Source organism: Eublepharis macularius, chromosome 10 (assembly GCF_028583425.1).
Source record: "Eublepharis macularius isolate TG4126 chromosome 10, MPM_Emac_v1.0, whole genome shotgun sequence".
Classification (NCBI taxonomy): Eukaryota; Metazoa; Chordata; class Lepidosauria; order Squamata; family Eublepharidae; genus Eublepharis; species Eublepharis macularius.
The window spans coordinates 51,537,078-51,559,920 of NC_072799.1; the positions used below are offsets into that span (position 1 = coordinate 51,537,078).

The 22,843-nt window shown below is 41.5% G+C and overlaps 1 protein-coding gene across 1 annotated transcript in view; it reads right to left on the minus strand.

Annotated features, from left to right (window-relative positions):
- Positions 1 to 22,843, minus strand: part of RNF150 (ring finger protein 150) — a 119,643-nt gene that overhangs the window by 45,463 nt on the left and 51,337 nt on the right. The window lies entirely within an intron of this gene.

Genomic DNA, 22,843 nt, shown 5'->3' on the forward strand with positions numbered 1-22,843 from the left:
TGCTTCAGTCTTTTAAGACTCCACTCCAGTTCTTTATTGTTCATTGCTGTTAACTGTTCTTGTAATATTTTAATGTCCTGATAAATTTTCTTTTTCCCCGGTCTCTTCTTTAACTGTATTTCTTTGGCTTTTATTTTTTCCATAATCTCCTGTCTCTTCTCCTCTTTCTTTTTTCTGGCTCTTCCATTTAAGTCCATTAGTATGCCCCTAATTACCGCCTTGTAAGTGTCCCAAACCTTGTTGGTTGGTACTTCTTTATTCATGTTATATTGTATGAAGAACTTTGTTTCTCTTCTAAGCATCTCCATATTTTCTCCCTCTTGAAGTAAATCCTCATTTATTCTCCATCCTTTCCTTTTGCTCCTTCTCCCCAATTTCCACATAATTGGATTATGATCCGAGCCTACCATCGGCATTATTTCCACTTCCTTAGTCCATAACGCTAAGTCTTTTGAGGCCCAGATCATATCAATTCTCGATAATGTAAAGTGTCTTGCGGAGTAAAACGTAAATTGTCTACTTTTCGGATTTTGTCTTCTCCATACATCTTCTAAGGTTTCCTGTTGTATCAGTTCAAAAAACAACTTTGGTAGCAATCCTCTTTTCTTTTGTGCAGTTGATGATTTTTTGTCTAACTCCAAATTCGTCACTCCATTGAAGTCTCCAGAAAGTATTATCTGATCATATGAAAGTTCATCTAGTTGCTTCCTTAAGTCCTCAAAGAAGCTTTCTTTTGCTCCATTAGGTGCATAAATTCCAACTACCAGCACTTTCTTTAAATTCCATACGCATTCCACTGCTATAAATCTGGCTTCCACATCTTTCATTACAAACTTTGGCTGCAGCTCCTCTTTAATGTAAAGCACTACTCCTCTTTTTTTCTTATTAGAGGCCGCTGCAAAATCATTGCCCAATTTTTTTGATTTTAGATACTTTACATCTTGTTTTCGAATATGGGTCTCTTGCAAACATACAATATCACATTTTTGTTTTAATAGCCAGTGAAAAATGCTTTTTCTCTTGTTCGGTGAATTAAGTCCATTTACATTCCAAGATATAACTTTACACTCCATAATCATAATCTTGTTGCTGGTAAGTCCTTTTCATTGTCTCTTATAAATCGCTCCATCTCCCGTTCCGATCTGATGCGTCTTTTGGCCCCTCCAAATTCAAAGGACACTCCCTCTGGTAGTTCCCATCTGTACCTGATTTTCATGTCCTTCAAAATCTGAATCAGCGTCTTATATTTTTTCCGGTTCAATAACACCGATCTGGGTATTTCCTTCATAATGATAATCGTCTTGCCGTCGATCTCCAATGGATCTTGAAACTGTTTAGTCACAATCTTCTCTTTCATATTTCGGGTCGTAAATTGCACAATCACATCTCTTGGTAGTTTCCTCTGGGTCGCAATTCTTGAATTTACACGATATACCACGTCCAGGATAGCCACAACTTCCTCCTCCTCCTTCCCCAGGTATTCAGCTAACACCTCCGTCATCTGTTCTTGCGCTGTTTTTCCTTCCACTTCCGGCAAACCGCGAAATCTTAGCTGCTTCTCCATGTGTTTGCTTTCCGCAACCGCCATTCTCCCCTTCATCAGCCTCATCTCTGTTTGTTGCGTGTCAGTTAGATTCTCCACCGCGCCTTCTACTGTTTTAACTCTCTGCTGTGTTCCTTGCAGTTCATTTTGCATTATTTCCATACCTTTCTTTACTTCTGACAGCTCACTTTTCACTGTCTGTTTAACCTCTTTGATCAGCTCCGGTTTAATGTCCTTAAGTTCTTTGATCACTTCTAAGAGTTTTTTGTCAAGATTCTCTATTGCCGATTGCCACTCTTTTTTCGACATCGTGGGGCTTGCCTTGGCTCGCTCCCACGAGTCCGCCCTCTTCCTTAACTCCGTGGCGTGAAATTAAGCGTCTTTTTAATTTTTAATTTAAATGTCCCAGTCTTTTTGCAAAGAAAAAACTTTTAAAGAATCCAAAATGTCGGGCGTCTTTTCTCTATGGTTCTTCTATGGTTTTTGTAATTCAAAATGGCTTACTTCCTCTTCCGCTGAAGCCGCGGCTTTTCCCCTTTCAAAGATGGCGATTCCCTTCTTCCTGCCCTCCGGCAGGGGCCGCTTCTCTCCAGCAACTCTATTGTTATTACGTACTTCCTGTTTCCCGACTTCCCGCAGTAGCTCTCGCGATGGCAGAATTTTCTCACAGCTCCATAACCGCAAGTATTCAAAACAATAGTCCTAATTCTTTAATAACTTCTTTAAACTTAGTCTTTTTTCTGTTTCGACTCTTGCCGAGTCTTCTCCCCGTTATAATTAGCCTGTTGCAGTTTTAAAATCAACTTTTAATCCTCTTTACTTTTAATAATCTGTCCCGTATCAGGAGATAGTGATCTTTACCTTCCCATTCACTTTCCGTGGGTTGTAATCACTGTTTCAATCTTCGTTTCTCCTCCACTCCTCTTTCCCCTGTTGAAGCTTGGGTACGTAGGTCTTATGCCAACCGCATTGGCCCCGAAACTGCCGCAGAGATCTTTGCCGACCTGTCACAGGGTGGGACCTCAAGGGTCGTGAGGGGGCCCGTCGCGTGGAGCCCCCCCTCGCCCGAGATCAACGCGCCCTGAGGTCTTGAGCGTTCTTTGCCTGCTCTCCGCCTGAGAGCAGTCGGCCGCGGGCTGTTTTGCCCCCGCCGGCCGGTTAAAACGGCAGTCCGGTCAGCTCCGCAGTTGGAGCTGCGTCAGACCTCCATAAATCCCAAACCGGAAGTCAGATTCCAATATGCTTTCACTGTCTCTATTTACCAGGAATCTCCTTATTATATGGCACCTGCCTCAGGTAAAAGTGCTGCCCCTAGTTTGGTTTTTAGGGTAAACATTGAAGATGTTTTTAAAAACATGGTTGGTATGTACACTTGTCATAGATTTCTATACCTTTCAATACCTTCCTGTGGTTCTCTAGAAACTAGATATCTGAGTGGGAGATGATGCATCTGTACATGAGCGCTTGTGCATGCAAGTATATATGAGTGGACACAAAATCCCAGGGGTGCTGCCTATCTTCTTCCACATAATTGCCCATAAAAATGCTGCTGAATGCATTTGAGTTCTGTGTATAGTTCTGTAAGTACAATCAGATCCATTATGTGTGAAACTTTTCATAAATAATAAAAATGCATAGTCCATTTGCTAACATACCCTGTTTCTGAAGCTGGTACATGGCAAACTATTGCCAGGTAAATAAAACAAGTACAAAATAATGTATCCCCATTTTTGTCAGTTGTGGGATACCCCTCTGCATCTCAATGGACATTTCTCCTTTTCAACCTTCTTTCATCCTTCCCCATCATCTCCCACACTTTCACCAATCTGTTTCTGTGCAAAGAGTGCTGTGGAACAGGTGCTGTATTCTTATTAAAAAGGGAGATAATCTCTTACTGACAACATTAATTCAATTTTTGATTCTTCTGCAGAAGCAGAACCATTTAATAGGCTAAGGAATGCCAATGAAATTCTTCTTTCATGAGCTGTTTAATGGCTGGTTGCAACATGAAGCAATTATACTGAGATTCTTCTGCTCAGATTTTAGCTAAACCCGACAGAGCTCCACAGAACACATCAGAACACTAATCAGAGACTTCTTTCAAAATTTAGATCAGACACGGACAAGATATAGCTAGCTGTGATCCTTCCAAAGCAAAACAGTCTAGGCCAGTGTTTATTATTACTATGCAAGGATGCCAAGAAGTTTCTTCTCATGTTGCTATAATCCATGTCACTTGTGCCAAGGTCCCAGAGAGCTCAAAATTCACTGGCTTTAATTCTATACATTGCAGCAAACATAACTCAGGGAGGAAATGTCCAGTAAAATAACTAAATGTTGCACTTCATTTCCTATCATCATCATATAATAAAGAATTTTAATATGTTAATGAGTAGGAGAGATCAACAATACTGATGAATTATTACCTGTTTTTAAGATTAAATATATAAATATCTAGGCATTAAGAGCTCCATCAGTCTCCATTAAAAGCTCTTCCATATGTTGCCTTTGGCTTTCATAACACTTTATTTCTAGCAGCCTGAACATTTCTCTAGAAATGGACTGTGCTTTTCTAAATCCATGCACAGCTTTAAGGAAATGGCCTTACTGAATTCCAGTTAAGGCTTAAACACTGAGATTCCACTACATTTTGCAAATCCTTTCAGAATCTCCTCTCTGATCTTCAGACCATATTAGATAGCAGGGAATAAAATCAGAAGTGGTTTCCTCGGAATCTTAGCCTCAAGTTAGCAGAACTGCTATAAAAACAATCACCCATTCAGTAGCACTGCCTCCTACCACCAGAGTTCCAACCACAGATTCCATATTTTATCTAGTAGAATGCTCCTGAACCCATCAACATGTCATGGCAGCCACTGCAGACAGACAATGCTGATAGGGAAACAACAACACCACAATGCCTGGTTTACTCTGTATTGACCCAACCCAGTCAACCCCAGTTTGAGACCTGTACAACAGAGTTCTTAACCTATCCAAGAACCAGAGCTTTTTTTCAGCCGGAACACAGTGGAATGGCGTTCTGGCACCTCTTGCAAGAGAGAGGGAGGGAAGGTGAGGGAGAATGAAGAGATCACAGCAGCCATAGGTGGTGCTCAAAAGGCCTTCTCCTGTAGAGCGTGGAGATTGGCAGACTGAGGCGGGCGGCAACGGTGGGGTGGCGACAGTGGACCCTGGGATTGAAGCCTTGTGAGCGCGTCCCATGGCTCTGGTGAGTGATCAGCCGCTGCAATCTCCTTCCTCTTCTCCTTCCTTCCCTCTCACGAGTGGTGGTGGTCAGGCAGCTTCCAACCTCAGCATGTCGCTCTTGGTGCTGCAGCCCAGTCAGTAGAAGCTGACGGAGAAGCTGACTATCCTCCTTCCTCACCCGCCTCTACAACATCAAGACAGCATGCAGCCCGCCTGGGGGCACGAGAGAAAGCTGGGCGAGTGGGAGTGGAAGGAGTGGGGACCAGCTGCTTCCCTGTGCCAATCACTTTCCAACATCTAATCAAATGTAGCAAGGAAATATAAAAGAACAAGTTTAATACTGTTTAAGAACAAGTTTAATACTGGTGTTTGTATATAACACAAGTCATACGCAGCTGAAATTTTTGTGTGGCCCTAGACAGTAATATAAAAAGTAACCATGTAAGCTTCAGGGTAATACAGATGTTCTAAAACCCTCTTAACTTGAAACTGGATCTTCAAAATACATGTTTTTGTGACAGCAACATCAGGATTGCTAGTAGCTTTTGGGTTTGTTGGATTCTTCCTGCATAGTTCAGAAATGCAGAAATGGGGATTTTGGCTGTTTTAATAAGTGGGCTAGAGGAGCACAAAGAGAGTTCTTGTTTGCAAAAGAAGAAAGGGTTGCTAATTTTTCTCATGATATAAATACTAGGTCAGAAGAAGAACATAAAAAGCACATTAAAAGTAATTAGATCTTCATAAATATTTTTTTTTGCTTTTATCATGCAAATCTGCATTTTGGGAAGAAAAGTTATTTCCAGGTATCAGACCCACCATGAGCAAAAGTAGCATTTCTGGTCTAATCAAAACAAAACTGACCCTGAGCAAGACAGCCATGATTTTGGCTAAGTGCCATGCAGGAGTAGGATGGGAAAACAACACCACAACTATTCCAGTTGCCAAATATGATAGTCTTTCCAGTTCTTGTTGGTATAAAAGTTTTACTGATGACATTTAAATTTGGAGCGAACTAAATGTTATTAATCTTCACATCAACCTTTTCCTCAAGCATTCTCACTTCATATTACTAAGTCCACAACTTTCCCTGCAGCATTCCTTCTTTCCCTGTCTCAGCAGATTTTGTCTCTCAACCTGCACACTGTTCTGACACACATTCCATGACAGGGTGGGATAAAAATCTTGCAATTCACTCTGCCCTTGCACTTCACAGAATGCTCCAGAAAGTGAGTGGGCAACAATGTTCAGGAGGGCCTCTCTGGAGGGGAAGTGAAAAGACCCCTTCCATGCATTCCAACCTGCAGAAAAATTAATATATGTATAGAAAAATTAATATATGTTAAAATAATTTTGATTGTTCTAGAATAATATAGCATGTTGTTCTGGATGACTCTGGGTCAGGCATGACTTTTGAGAGTCTGAGCTCTCTTCTTCTTTGGTATATGAAGCAGAGAGCTTTGAATCTCAAAAGCTTATACTGTGACAATTTTGCTAGTCTCTAAGGTGTCACAGGACTCTGATTCTGCTATTCTACTGCAGACCAGCACGGCTACCTATCTGAAACCAAAATATATTTGAAGCCAAGCAGAGCAGTGCCAAGAGAATTAGGGCAATATTTATCCATACCAGGGCATCTCTGGAACTGAGACTCACATGGTTTAACTTCATAGAGGCAACGTCACAGCTCAGCACCTGAACTGGGTCTTTGGGTAGTTTCAGATGTTCAGAAAGGAAGAGAAAGGATTGTATCACTTAAAAAGAATTGCTGACATATTGCTGACAGTTCACCCATGGCAAAATAAAAAGGTAGCATGCCAAAAAACAGTTTCTTGACTAGCTTTGTGACACGTAGGACATTCAAAAACACAACACGTCTGTATTTTGAATCATGTTTTCATCATTTGCACCTGCTTTGACAATATGATATGTTTCTTCAAAAACTTAAAAGTTCCCTTCTATCATTCTCCAAATCTTTCTAGATAATGGAGATAATTTTTTCCCCTTGCTACTGCTTTAAATTAATCACTGCCAGCATAATTACAACAGAGTAATAATAACTATTTGTTATTAACTGTATTGCCGCCATCAAGAAAAATAGTGCTGCTATTTTTATATTTTTGTATGATGCTTTTAAATGTTTTATATGGAATGTTTTAAATGTTCTTAATGCTGTTATCTGCCCTGAGCCTGCTCGCAGGGAGGGCGGAATACAAATACGATAAAATAAAATAAAATAAATTATTTGAATATACCTGGATAGCCCAGGCAAGCCCAGTCTCATCAGATCTTGGAAGCTAAGCAGGGTCAGCCTTGGTTAGTAAAACCCTCTCTGTTAGTTTTTTGCCTTGAAAACTTCAGCAGGGGTTGCCATAAGTTGGCTATGACTTGATGGCACTTTTCACCACCAAGAATGGCAGCATAATATAGCCCTGCAGCAACCTATTATGAACATTAAGGAGTAATAGAAAGGGAATCCCTCTGATATCCATTTGCCTTCTGTCTAATAGAAACATTCAAATATTTATTTTCACAGACAGCCATTAGAAGCCGTATTTAAAGCTGAGGTAACTGAGAGAAAACCAAATCCAAATAAGCATTTTTTAATGTTAATTGTTATGAGTAAGAGCAAGGAGGCCAAGATAGAGAGCAATATTTGAACCACAAGACAATTTTCTCTTCAGTAAATGCTTGCTTGACATCTTGTTTCATGCCTTTTGGGAAGGCTGAGTACTCAAGTCAACAGCACATTTGTTCACAAAAAGAGGCTTAAGGCCAGGACTGAGATTATTTTGGATGATCCTGAACATGAGCTGGAGTGTAAGCACACATTTTCTAAAAGGCAAGCTTTGTCAAGAATCCCACAAGAGGGTCACGCGTAATTATCTCCAAAGTCAGCTGCACAAAACTAAGCCTCAGTGCTGCTGAGCAGATAGTCAAGACTCAGAGCTCTCCCCAAACAAGCATAGCATCACCAGCAAAAACATAGCTGTGCTCACTATAGCCATCCACTTCCTGGACTAGAATACTGGACACAAGGTGTGCTTTCTTATGCAAGCCTTCTGTGGCTGGCCTGATGAGCCATGACCATTCACAATGGTCAGGATGGTGAACTGAACAGTAACTAATCTGGATTTCTGAGCTAAAGCCAGCCTTGCAAGAATTGCTGCAAACTGAACTTGGACAATATTTGGAATTGGAACTTGGACTGAGTTTAGTTTTTTAGAGCTGATGTTAGTTAGAGATCTCCAGCAAGGAAGCATGGAAGCACTCTAGCCCAGCCACTAGGCAAAAGCACACATACAAAAATCGCAATGCAGCTGGGAGAATTTGCTTGACTGCTACACATGAAAGCTAGCACGTATGAGAGAAAAGTTCTAGCTTAGTCTTTCCCCTTCTGTGCTACTCAGCCAGGCACAGCTCTCTAGGGAATAAGCATATACTAGTGATGCTGATCACAAGGAGATGTACTTTGGTCACTCAATGATTCTCTCCCTCCCCCCCTTTTAATTGCCTTTAAGACACCCATGAATTATAACGGGAATAAAATGCTAAGTCTAAGCCAGTTAACTGCCTTAACGTGCTGATTTCCTAACTGCTGTTATCAGGCTATCTTTAATTATCTCATGGTGATAGGCAGCCCTGGATACAAGTGTCATAACTGACCATTTCAAAAGATTGTAACAAACAACCATATGCTATGACAAGAGAAGTCCTGGGCTGATCCAGGATTCCATGCAGTTCTGAAAGGAGCACCAATTTCAGCCCATTGAAATCATTGCAATCCACTAAGCCTCCCTCCTCCTTGCAATTTTGTTCTTTGGGATCAGCAGACCTTCAAGAAGAGCACACAGGGGTTGCAGTGGGAATGAAGAATCAGCAGAAGTCATCACCCTCTTTTCCAAACACATACATACTCTTAAATGTGCAGAATGTGTGGGTGGATACAGGCTGAGGCCTTTTCTAAAGAACCATATAATCAAGCAATCTTGGCATAAAACATAAAAGGGCAAATTTGATACCATTTAGACAAATGTCTTACTAAATGAAGTACTTGATTATAGGAAAAAAACATTTAAAAATACAGTATAAAATCAACTGGCTCTTTTTATCCCCACTTGGCTTAGAAGGAATTACCAAGCAGGGTTCGCAGACTAGGGGTTCCAAGAGTCCTTTCTTCCAGGCAATTCAAAATGGCACTGACCACAAGGCTCTGTCAGCATCATGCATCTCCTGCACAGGTATGAGCGAGACAGAGTGCCGCTATCCTACCTCTTTTAAAAACATTCACCTTTCAGGATTTGTAAAAGAAAGGCTTTGTAAGGTAGACCTTACCCTCATTAGGGTATAATGTGACAGAGTCTACCCTCCAAAACAGCCTTTTTCTTCAGGGGAACTGATCTCTGTGGCCTGGAGATCTGTTGTAATTCCAGGACATCTCCAGTCAACCCCCCCCCCCCGAGGCTGGCAACCCTAGAACGAATAGGAAAAGCAATTCTATTTCTTTAAGACCACTCAAACTAACACAAAACAGTGTGCATGCTTCCGAGTTCCTGAAACTTGAAAGTTCAAATTTGAATGTTTGTAAACTTTTTTGTATTATTTTGGTCAGTCCTACCTAACAAGAAGTTTTACATCAGCTTAGTTTTTGGGTTTGCTTTTAACCTATGCGTCTAAAAAATAATGATGCCAAGAATAATAATAGATTTTTACCTCTCCCCAGAGTTAGACTGGTAGGGAACTGAGAGATTCTCTCAGCACATTCAGGATACTTGGAGTTAAACAAAGTGCGCAAATGTTAGCCACTTGGCTCAGGCAAGATTAGAAAAAGGGAAGGAAAAAGTGTTGCTGTCTAGGTAACAGAAAAACAAATGCATACAAGTAGAAATGATTCACAGTGCAAAGTCTGCTGTCTCCTTCAATGATGTATAGATGTTTTAAAATGGCAGCATCCATTTTAACAGCCCAGGATTTTCCAGAGTCGAAGGACTAAGAGGTGATACTGCAATCATACTGACACTAGCTGAAATCATTGCTCTGCAAAACTACCATGCACTAAGGTGGCCATGGGTAGTCATTAATATGGTTTTGCATTGTTCAATGTGTGTTGAACGGATTTTTAGCCTCTCTTCATCTTCAAAACAAAATGCAAACAAAAGGCTAGTGCAACCAAGGGCTTGGTCAGACCCATCTACCACAGTCTTCCAGAACCTGGGGAGGGGGGGAAAGATGCCCTCCATGTTAGCCCCTATCCATCGGGAAAGCCTCTGAAATGGAGGGAAGAGGGAGTTTACAGCACCCTCATGCCCTCTCACCCCCTTGCTGCATGGTTAGCTCACTTGCCCCCCCTCCATCTGCTACCACACTGCGCTTCTCCTCTCTGGCCCACCCAGGAAGCCTACCTTTATAGCGGCCACCCTGGGAGATCCCCCTCCCCCAGGCTTTGACCCATGCTCACTGTTCCCTCAGGACATGCAGATGGCAAGCCAAACCAGGGCCCCCTGATTGTCTTCCACCTCGACTCTGACCCCTCCACCTGCCAATCCAGGTGGCCCTGCATGGTGGGGCTGGCTGGGCTTCACCAAGTGTCACACTGGCTGGGCCCACTGTTCTGCCTCGGCCGCTGGTGGCAGTGGTGGGCCTGGGAGCGTTCTGCAGGCTAAGCTGCAGCTGCCGGTGGGGCAACTGATTCATTCCATTGCCACAACATCCAGGTTTTTTTATGGGCAAATATCTGAAACACACTGTATGAATCCATAAAAGTATTTGATAGAAATAGTTTGATGCCCTCAGCTTTTTCTTGCTCTTTCTTGCACAACAAATAAATAAATAAGCAAACAATAAGTTAACCCTGACCCAAATTCAACTATATCTTATGCTGATAAAGCAAATATCAATACAACCAATGAATGGCAAACCAATGTTCATCTAATTATTAACCACCCCCCTTCTTGTTTATAAACCAGTACAACATTATTTAAGACAATTCTATCAGTGCATCTTGTATCTTGAGCAACACGGGGTCTGGCAGCTGTACAAATCCAAAGGAACAACACAAAGGAAGAAATGACAATCAGCAAAAGAAACCAATTTAAAATAATAAGCACCTTCTAGTAAAAATGCAGGAAGTACTGGGGGCACCAGCTTTTCTTTGTCATAACTACTACTGGAAAATACATCTGTGACTAATTCATTTGTGCACACACAGTGGCAGGGCATTGCAGCCAGTTTTAACACAGCCACATGGAAGCAACTCCACATGGCAGTCTTTTTATGTGAAGGAACTAGCCAACAGCACTTCATGGTCTCCTGTAATTTATCCCATGCCTCTGCAAATGTTGCAGCAGTAATGACATTGCTCCGGGCAGCTAAATTAGCCAAAACACTGAAGAGTAGGTTGTTTAATGTTATATAGGCAATTAATACATCATTTCTACTGTGAAAATGAGTGGAAATATCATTTTAAAAACCAATTATAGTGCTTCTAGCATGATGAGTTACTTGGATGGGAGACCACCAAGGAAGACAAGGGCTGCTATGCAGAGGAAGGCAATGGCAAACCATCTCTGTTCATCTCTTGCCTTGAAAACCCCGTAAGGTGGGACTTCCTGGGGTTGCTATGAGTTTGTTGCAACTTGAAGGCCTACATTACCCTTAATAGGATTACTGGACAACAAAAACTCAGTTTTCTGATGTTAAAAGCAAAGTATTATCTAAAAATCTGTACCAAAGTAATGCTTCATTTGACTGTGGTTGCATCCAATGTGATTCACTGTGAATTCTCCGTATGTGATTTCATGTAGTGAAATATCCTAAGGCAAATAAAGCAGTGTGGCATGTTTTCAGATGCGTGCTTGAGCTTCTATCAGAATTGATTAGGGCTGTGAGCTATGTAAACAGGAAAAATGGATACAAAAATAGCTGCAAGCCCATTTGCAGAGACTGACAGGTCTGCTGCTGTGGACATTTTCTATATGTCATCCCGTGTACCACAGTTTCCAAAAAACAGCCCTCTTTGGGAACCTTAATTGCTCTGCTTTTGCTAATCATGTATCCTTAACACATATAGCACTTCCTTTCCATAAATAGCATGCTGCAATTCTCACTCATCTTTGTGATTAGATTAATAGCAAAGATATCTTCTACACCAACTATTCTGAAATATTTAAAGTCATGTACAAATAGGACTGCCAGGTTTTTTCATTAGCTTTTAATAGCAACTTGACACACAGAATCTAGTGGGTGAAGATTTTTGGAGGAGGAGATAAATAAGAGAAGCTTCACCTGTTTAATCTCTCCACATCAGTCTTCTCTTAGAGACACAGTAACACAAGACTAATAAAATAGTTAACAGTCCAAGTAATGAGATACAGTCTAAGAACTGAAAATAACAGAAAGAAATTGAAATGTGATCAGATACAGATGACCAGCTCGGGTTTTCTACCATGTGTTTACTTGATTGTCTGAACATTTTTTTCTTCCACAGTAAAGACTGAAATCTTTACTAAATGTTAACACTTCTTCACCATGGTTAATAGCTGGCTGTATGGTATTCCAAGACTGTCAATGCTGAATGTGGAAGTTATTGTTCCAAATGAATTTTTTTCTTGCCGTCAAGTCCCAGCCAACTTATGATGAGTGACCCCATAGGGCTTTCGAGGCAAAAGATATTCAGAGGTGGTTTGCTATTTCCTGCCTCTGCGTAGTGTAGCAACTGTGGACTTCCTTGGTGCCAGTCCATGGTGAAGGGAAAACATACAACCAAAAGCAACCATAGACTATTATTGTCGAAGGCTTTCACGGCCGGAGAACGATGGTTGTTGTGGGTTTTCCGGGCTGTATTGCCGTGGTCTTGGCATTGTAGTTCCTGACGTTTTGCCAGCAGCTGTGGCTGGCATCTTCAGAGGTGTAGCACCAAAAGACAGAGATCTCTCAGTGTCACAGTGTGGAAAAGATGTTGGCAGGTCATTTGTATCTACTCAGGAGGGGTGGGGTTGAGCTGAGTCATCCTGTAAGAGTTTCCCAGGGTGTGGAATGCTAATGGCGGGAGGCTTCACTGTATCCTGAGGAGGTTCTTTTGCATACGGATTGGTGCTTGATGTGCTAATCTTCTCTGCAGGGCTATTTTCGGGTATAGAGTGTTTTGTTAGCCTGGTGTTTTTCAGAACTGGAAACCATGCTCTGTTCATTCTTAAGGTTTCTTCTTTCCTTAAGAATGAACAGAGCATGGTTTCCAGTTCTGAAAAGGCAGACAGTCACAAAATCACTTTTACCACATTCCTTCCCATATCTCTGTCTATGCATCTGGGGAATCAAAACCTGTTTTGAAAGACAAAATATGTAAAACAAAAGAGAAAACAATATTCGGGTAGCCCTATTTTTAACACTTGCCTTTAGTGACATAATTTATACCTGTAGACTGAAGCCAGTGCAATGTCTCCTATAACATTTATGGTATATTTGGAAAATTTAAACAGTTCACCTAATCTGTAATACTAGTTATTTACAGTGCTACTATTTCCTGAGATTATTATAGATGGCCACAGAGATTCTGCAAAAACCCATCCTTAATCCAGAACATCTATTTACATAATGCACCATTCAAGTGCTTTCTCCTCACTCATTTGATATGCAATAGAAAAAGGCCAGGCAATGGTACAAAATGTACCTTTTGTATATCATAGTCTTTTAGCCCTACTGTTTACGATTTTTATCTATGTGCATACTTATACCTGCCAACTGACAGTAACATTTCATGCATCTGATGAAGTTGGCTTTAGTCCATGAAAGCTTCTAACACAATAAATCTATGTTGCCACAAGCCTTCTTGTTGCTTTTGTTATGACAGCCTAACATGATTACCTCTCTGGAAACCTATTTGGTTACCATGCGTAGCTTGATAAGACTGAATCTGTGTGGACAGCTAAATCCTCTTTCTTTAATGCCCATGCACACAATACTGTAAAGAACAGGAAGTAGTTCAATGTCTTTAAAAAGGCAAAAATTGTCCTATTTTGATAAAATGCCAAATAAGATAAGCCACAGAAAATTATAGTAAGGTTGATTTACCGGCTAGCTGGGACCTCTAGATAATAGCATTCTGCTCTGTACACAACGTACAGAGACCATTACATAACAAGGGAGAAAAGATGGTGTGCAGGATGAATCATACCCTGTTCGAAACTTGGTGTAATCATCTGTAAAAATGTCATTATTGTAATAAAGATAGAAAGAGACCAATAGGTGCACATTTGTCACGCATCAGTAGTGGGTATCTCAGAAAGTTCCAATAGCAGTGTACATAACTGTTGTGGCTGAGATTGCTCAGTCACTTGGCCCAGTAATTGTTACACATTCCTTAAATTGTCTGAATGACTTATGTTTGGATTCACCTAACAACTTCGCAGGCCACGCAACACATACATACTTCTTAGGAAAATGTTGGTCAACATTATCAATCTATCTAATTCTCAACATGGGCCCATTGGTGGATACTTAAATGTAAGCTGCTTTGGGCCCAGATTGTGTAGAAATGGGATATAAATAAAGTGAGTAATTAAATGACATAGCTGAAGATGGGAGCAGATAAAAGGTAGGTTGGTGGGTGGGTAGGAAAGAAGGGAGCAGGGAAAGGTGAGAATATGGGGGCTGCCAGGAGGAGGGAAGAGGAAACAGTGTGGGAAGGGGATACTGGGGAAGTGAGGTGACCCCTGCAACTTTCCTTCTGTGCAACAGGGCTACACTCAACCACTCTGCATAACTTGGATAGCATTTTCTCAGGGAGAGGCTGCCAGCGGCACAGGAAAAGGGAAAACTGAAGACTGAAGGGCAGATAAAGGTAAGATAGCTGGTGGGTGGGAAGGAAAGAAGTAAGCAGGAAAAAGGGAGAGGCTATGGGTGCTTTTATGGAAGAGGAAACAGTGGGGGAGAATATAATGAGATCCCCCCCCCCATCCTTGTCGATCATCCACTTGTTTTGTTATATTTTCATCAGAAACAGGTCTCCAAGACACAATATTCTTAGCTGATATGAGCATCCTTAGTTAGGATGGCCCTATCAATATTAAAATTCAACAGCATTTGATGATAGGCTCTTCAGAATATTTTGCTTAAAACAGGGTCACAAAACTCTCAGAAATTCAACAACCAAAACAGGAGGTTAAAGTAACATTGCAAACACACTAGTAGAAATACTTAAAGATAGTGGAGGATACTGAACAAAGCAGAAGGAGCAAAGACTTCTTTAAGCCAGTTCAAAAGACAAGTAAAATAATGATTGAAAATAGCAATTTTTCAGGAAGTAGGTTAGTTTGCTAGTTAGAAAAACAAATTTTGTTAAAGGTCAGTGCTCATTCTTTAATCTTTCTAAACAGCCTAAACAATAAACAATGTCCCACCAATGGAATACCAGAATTAATGTATGCAATCAAAGTAAGAGATAAGCACTTAGGCTGGCTTATAAAATCTTAGAGGAAAAATAGACTTTGTATGACACAAAGATTCAGCCCCACCATTCAAAGAACATCAGCTATACCAGTACTGATATAAATAAATATCGCTGCATCTGATAATAAATGGCTGGCCTCCATGTGGATAATGAAAGCAATAAACTGGGATACCCACAGAAGTGAGAAGTCTCTACATACTTGGAACTTTCCTGGCATGAAAAGATATAACCTTCCATATTGTCCTGCCCACCAGTAGACATGGACATGAATCAAAATACGAATAAAATTTCGTGATGAATCAGGCCGATTCGCATATCGCAAAAACATGTTTTGTGGGGCCGAGTTTTTCATGAAATCCATGACTTTTGGGGCCGATTCGTTCGATTCGTGAATGCTTAATGATGCCAGACAGGCTGGCGCCGATCCATTGATTTCCTAGGCAACATAGACCTGGAATGTCTGCAGACTGTTGCTGTGGAAACCCCAATCTTAGCCCACATAACCTTGATAGGCAGCTCTCCCTGCCAACCTAAGAGCTGAGCAATGTGGGTCTGTGCAAGTTTACTTGGGAAATGTAGTCAGAGACTCCTTTCCCTCTCTGTTTCCCTTCTCTGTTTTTAAGAATGGGATGGTGGAGTAGTGGTGGTGGCAGCCTCAGCAGCTCCTTCTGCTGCTGTTCGCTGCTTGCCAGCTTCAGAAACCCTTCCCTGACTCTCTACCTCCCATCCTCCTGCTGCTTCAACATGCCTTCCCGCCCACCGCCAGCCCCCAAGCTCCCTGGGACAGATCCTGAGCAGATCCACTCTGCTTGGCTTTTCCTTGGGAGGTGGGGGGGAGGGCATGTCAAAGCAGCAGGAGGATGGGAGGACAAGAAGGAAAAGTCAGCAAAGAGAACCTGAAGAGAAGAACACCCAAGCAGATCTTCTCCGCTTGATTTTTCTTCCAGCAGCGGAAGAAAGCAGGAGGCCAGGAGGATGGGAGGGAAGAGTCAGCAAAGAAAGCCTGAAGAAAGCTACTTGGAGGGTGGCTGGAAGAGAGCCTGCTGAAGTCTCTGGGTATGTAGGGGGCTGTTGTAGGGCCCCAGGATCTGATGAATCACGAACCTAATGAATCATTTCACGAAGTGGGACAATTTCATGAAAGTTTTTGACTCGTGTTTCATGGAACGCAGTGAACCATGAAACTCAAGAGTTCGTTTTTTCCCATTTCATGCCCATTTTTACCCACCAGTTAAGATCTGCCTCACAAATCCTGCTCTCTATGCCTCCATCTTCACAGTAATACATATAAATACAAACAAATCTCATCAGCTACAAGGTATAAATTATGTTCGGCAATGAAAATATTTCTTAGATTTAGTACCTAAGTTGATGGATTTGTTGAATAAACCTCCAAAATGTTAATTTATCCATTGTCATAATACCAGCTTTTTCAAACAAGCTTCTCCACTGGTAGTACATAATTACTTTCTTTCTCAATTATAAGATTGAATCTGAACAAGCACACTAATTATTCTATTCAGCAACATGCACACTCCACCCCACATAATTCATATGAAAGTCTTTGATGTACGATGAAAGATTATCAAATGGATCCGTTGTAATTACATGACAGAGGTATATTTGAAAAGAACACAGATTTAAATTAAAAATTCTAAAACCCTAGGCATCCACCTGCAGTCCAAAGAAGAAGCATTGTATTTTGTCCTAAAGTTACTGTCCCAAGAATGAACACAATTTCCACTTTTAGAAATATTAATTATACTTAATTTTCAATCCTCTCAAACGTTACTGTATAGATGAAGCCAATGCACAAATGTATTTTTTCTGAGAAGCTATTCCAGAATTTGTGATATCTTTTGGCCTCACCATGTGCATTTTATAACACAACACAAAACAGGAGATTAAAGTAACATTGCAAACACACTAGTAGAAATACTTAAAGATAGCTTTTTACTTCCAGTATGACTCCTATGACTTCAATATGATTCTTTTAGGCATCTTCATGTGCCAGTTCTGAAATGCTAAATAAGACGCGTCAGAAGATATTTCATAAAACACATTGTTTAGATGCTCATGCATATCCAAAAACCTTTTAAATAATACAAATATATAATTTTTGCTGCTTTATCGGCAGCAGAACGGTGGCTGAAATGATAACTCTTAGAACTAGGCAGGGAAACTCTTCCCATAGCCCTGGAACAAGGAGTGAGGAGACCTCAGAAGAATGCAGAAGTTCTCAAACATTCAGGACTCTGGGGTCAATGGGAAAAACAAGCACTCCTGTCTCATTTCTTATCATATGAAAAGCTTGGCTCTTGTTGGGCAAGTTAAGATTTTCAACTTTTAGATGCTTCTTTAAAACTTAATCCCAAATGTTTCAATACACTTCGAAAATAAAAAAAGATGAATTAGGAGATGATCGTGTTGGGAGAAGTATACCTGTTGCCAGGCCAACCCACTCATGGTGAACTAAAGTCTCCACTTTAGACAAGTTTAGGATACAATTCCTTTCCTTTCTTATCAAGTTCCTTTAATTCAATGATCTTGAGCAGTGGGTAAGGAGGAGTCTTTATTTCTTTAAGAAAAATATGGTGGAAAGATACTTGGCCACAGCCAGCATAGTAGTCCTTGGGTCCCTATCCACCAGCTGATAGGAAACTATATTATCTTTTAATTCAGTAGAAGATAATTTAATTAAAATAAGGGCAATCCATAATTCACAAATAAAGACATTCCAATATCACATGGAACAGGGAGTCAACCTTTTTCTAATCATATTGGCAGAGTCTATCCAAATAAGGCAAATTGCAATATCTCCCATATAGGACTGCTGAAGGGGCAGTGTTCAGGCATGCAAGCATGAATGCTCTACAGTAATGAGGGACTGTTAGGTATTTAATGTAGGCTGGAATGGTTGGAGCTAGAAGGATACCAAAGAACTGGGGTGGAACATATTCTCCAAGCTTGTATAACTGAGCTAGAATAATCTATATCTTTTAAACATTTCTTGATAGTTAACGAAGATTCACTTTTCCCAAGTCTCAGTACATCAGCCTTTGCTAGGACGAGAATAAATAGCTTTTTGTATATTTCCTGCATCCAATGGGAGTAGAATTGATCTTGATTTAGCTCATAAACCAAACCATCCTTCTTTGTGGAGAAAAAGACCTTTAGCCTATGTTTGAATGCCCTGGCCCAATTCTAATCTTAAATCCCAGCGATACATTTTGGGGTTCCTGTAATATGTCACAGAAAATGGCATAGAGGGTAATCTAGGTTCTCATTTGCTCGGAGAACCCATATTGAAGAGGCTGCAGAATGATTTTCATATTGAATACAGACACCCCTGGGATATATTTGCCTCCCTTAGAGAATAAAAAGTGTTCAATTGCTGACACACTAGGTTTGATTTTGTTTACTGCAAATTTATAATGGGATTACCAGTTAAGATGGAAGTAAAAAAACACACCCAGGTATGGGAATCTGGAGACTTGTTCTAATTGAACAGCGTTAATTCTCCATACCAAGGAGATAATTTCTTGGCTTTAGAGACCATAACCTTATTTTGAATAGTTGATCTTAAGTTCCTCATGTTTACAGTAATTTGAGAAGTGAATTAGGAGTCTTCTCAGGATACAATTTAGATCTTGCAAAAGTTGGATAAATGCTATCTAATATATATAGACCTTGGACTGACCTCACAGGCTGTTGTAGCAGTACTGCTTCCTACAGCAACAGCCGTTTAGTACCACCGTCCTGGAGACTGTAACTCCCTAGAGCTGCCACTCTAAAAAGAATGCACAGGTAGACCTTCCCAGCATTATCTTGGAAATAATGCTGCTGCTGGAGGAAAGATTTAAGTAGAGACAGGCATGAACCACAAAAAAAACGAACCATGAAGTTCGTGGTTCGTGGATTTTCACGAACCAAGAACTGGGGCAAGTTTACGAAACAGTTTGTGGTTTGTGGGGTTTAAATGCTCCTTTTTGGCCTCTTTGCAGCAGCAGGGAAAGGGACATTTGACAGTTTAAAGGGCCCTTTCCTGCCTTGCAAGTGGCAGATCCCTTTAAACTATCAGCTGGCAGGTGGCAGGGGGAGATCCCCCCTCGCTGTCTGCTAGCTGATAGTTTAAAGGGACCTGCCACTTGCAAGCGGCAGGGCCCTTTAAATTGCCCAAACTTCCTCCGCCGCTGAAAACGGCCTCCCCGCCCCTCAAATGGTGGCCACAGCAGCCATTTGAGGGGCAGAGAGGCCATTTTTTGCCTCCTCCACTGCCCTGCGGGCCCACACAGCAGCAGAAGAGGCCAAAAACAGCCTTCCTGCCCCTCGTGGGAGGAGGGAGAGGATGCCGTGGGCCTGCAGGGCAAGGTAAGCGTGGGGCTGGGGCTGGAGTTTGGGCACTTTAAAGGGCCCTGCGGTGTGCAAGTGGCAGGTCCCTTTAAACTACCAGCTGGCAGGTGGTGAGGGGGGATCCCACCTGCTGCCTGCCAGCTGATAGTTTAAAGGGACCTGCCGCTTGCAAGCCACAGGAAAAGTTTATATGGCCATTTCCCTGGGGAAATGGCCATTTAAACTGCCCCTATATGTCCCAAATGAACCAGTAGACCAGTTCGTGGAAGTTCATGGAAACGAGCTTCCACGAACCACTGGTTTGCGGACCGTGAACTGGCCTGGTTCGAGGGTTTTTTGGGTCGTAATTCGATTCGTGCCCATCTCTAGATTTGAGTGACTGATCTGAAGAGCAATGATTCTAGAAAAACCTACATGGAGTGTAAGTCTGGCACCATCATGGAGACAGTCAATTGTGAACATAGGCAGGAGAGTCCTGAATGCCACACAAGAGACTTTTAATGCTTCCTTTAATTTTATGCAAGTATTTTTTAAATGTCTTCAAGACTGACAACTGAAAATATGAATTATGTGGATGCCTGAATCCTAGTATAACTGTTCATTTCAAGATGACACAATACAGGAATTTAGACAAATTATGTATTCTTCCTTTGGTGGACAAAACTTGATTCCTGGAGGTTCTTCTGTATTAGTGCCTAAACTGCAGACATTCTCCTCTTTTGAGTGTTAAAGCTATGCTGGTTTTCTTTTAACGGATTGCCAGTTTCTTCCCCAGTTTCCCTCAGATGTTTGACAGGAGCAAAATAACTTGATTGTTTTAAACACAACTCATTAGGCATTAGTGTACATCAACCTCCAGCATCAGCAGCTCCCACAGAAATGGTTGGAGGTTACATAGCAGCCACACTTTGTGGAGGTATCAGTATGTGGCATGGAAATGTAGCAATTTAATATCTGCTGCTACCTTACTGCCCAGGGAGAAAACAGTAAACAGAAGGAAGGATATTAATTACCCATGTAAAGACCATACTAGTTACTGTGATTCTCAAAGCTGAAACCTAGAAAAATATTTTTACCCCTATATGGTGTTGCCACACCGGTGATTATAGATTTTCTTGGGTGGAACACAATGAAGGTTCACTTCTCGTGTCTCCCAAGCTCCTCTACAAAAAATTATTTTTTATAACTCTCCTTTTCCAATCCTTAGAGTCTCAGGCAATAATTTAAGATGTCACAGACTCTCAAGAGAGACACTAGAAAATGTTTCGCATTTTGAAAATAATCACTCAAAGTAACTGGGAAGGCCCAGTTACTTAAGTATTTAAAGTAAAAAAAGGAAAATATTGGAATACAAGAGACTGTGACCACTGGGAAAAAAATCCTCTAAAAAAAAAGAAAATGCTTACAGTAAGGTGTCATAATTTTCAGAGCTCGAAAAATGTTTAACTAAGAATAAAATTTTCCCTGGAGAAACTCACATGCAGCAACACAAACACACACCATTATTTTAAGTACCACCATCAATTATTTTAGGCGCACTGGATTCTCCACCCCGCCCCCCATCCATGTTAAGTCTTCTTTCTTCAGTGTTTTTTCCATTTTTTAGCAGCAACAGCTGTTAAACTTCCAAAGCTAAGGAGAAAAAAAACCCTACCTTGTTTATCATCCTACCCATGTATAAATGCACACAGAACAGAAGCAAGGCAAACCTTAGAAGATTCAGAGCTACCCAAGAGTCCTCATTAGCAGGGTCAATTAAATAGTAACAGAACCATCCTTGTACACATACACTTCAATTATAGAATTATCTTAGTGACAGACAAGCAGCCTCCTACACTTTCATCATATTTATTTCCGTCATGTTTACTTTCTGTATATACACAGATGTATCTCTTGAGTATACCCATTTCTTGACTCTCCTTTGATAGCTTTCTTTGCCGCTACCTTTCAGTACTGGTTATCTGCTTAGAACAAACAAACAAAATTACCAGAAAGTGCAAAACACAGTACAACAAACAAGATGGAAAGACATTTTTGTCTCTCTTAAATTGTCTTAAAACAGCTGGTACATACGCAGCATCACTCCCATGCTGGCCTATGGGATTGCCTCCTTAAAACCTTCATGCGGCCCTTACCAATCATGGCTGGTTCTGAGGAGAAACAGGTGGAGTGCTGGAGATGAGGGCCAGTGAGGATTTCCTATCAACAAATGATTCAGAGCCAATGAGTCTGGCTGAATCTCTGCCTAGCATGGCTTCCCACTGCCCCCTAGCATGGCCACAAGCAAAGCCATGTAGAGGGCATTACAATGGCCTAACTTTGAAGTTGGCATGGCATGGCAGGTGGCTAGACTGGTTGAGTAAAGCGCCATCTTCCAGGTTTGCTGAAGTTGGAAGAAAACATTTTTTGGAGCTGCATTAACTTGTTTCTCCAGCAGTAATGCTGGATCCAGTATAACCCCTAGGCTCTTAAACAGGTCAGTAAGGGTCACCTGAACTCCAACAAAGGTGGGAAGTACAATGTCCCTCACAACCTCAGCCTTCCCATCCAGAATCTCTTACATCTCATCAAGATTCATTTTCAATTAGTTCTCTCTTAGTCAACTGACCACAGCAGTCAGGAACTGTAAGGTTTCTACCACACGGCCTACCTCATTACCAGGAGATGAGGCTAGAAAAATATAGAGCTGGGTGTTATCAGCATATTGATGACAGACAATTCCAAAGCTATAAATGATTTATCTTAAGGGCTTTACAATAGAGATTGAATAGTAAGGATGTTAAGTCTGTGCCCTGTGGAAACTCAAAGGACAAGTCCCACACTGCTGACCAGGGCTCTCCAATCTTTTTTTATGCCTGTGGGCACCTTTGGATTTAGGGATCCCATTCCCCTGGTGGGGGCGGGAGATCCCATGCTCCCAGCCTTCGCCTCCACCACCTCTCACCTGGCTGGCAGGGGGAAAGACATGGGAACAGGTTGAACCTCTCCCCCCCACCAGCGCACTCCTGCATCGTGCCAGAAATGACATTATTCCTGGCGTGATGTGGAAGTGATCTGGAGCGCATGCGCAAGGTAGATTCTCCCTGCTTCCCCCCCCCCCAGCAACCCGCCATGCCCTAGTTTAAGCCCCAGGGGACCTGGCAACCCTATTTGGATTTCTGATATACGGGAATGGGCACAGCCACAAAATTGCTGCCATAGCTTCCTTCAGTCACACAGTGAAGATTCTTGTGCTGTGGTGGCAGCTGCTGCCAAGCAACATTTAAAAAAAAATCTACACAGCCAATCAAGTCTCC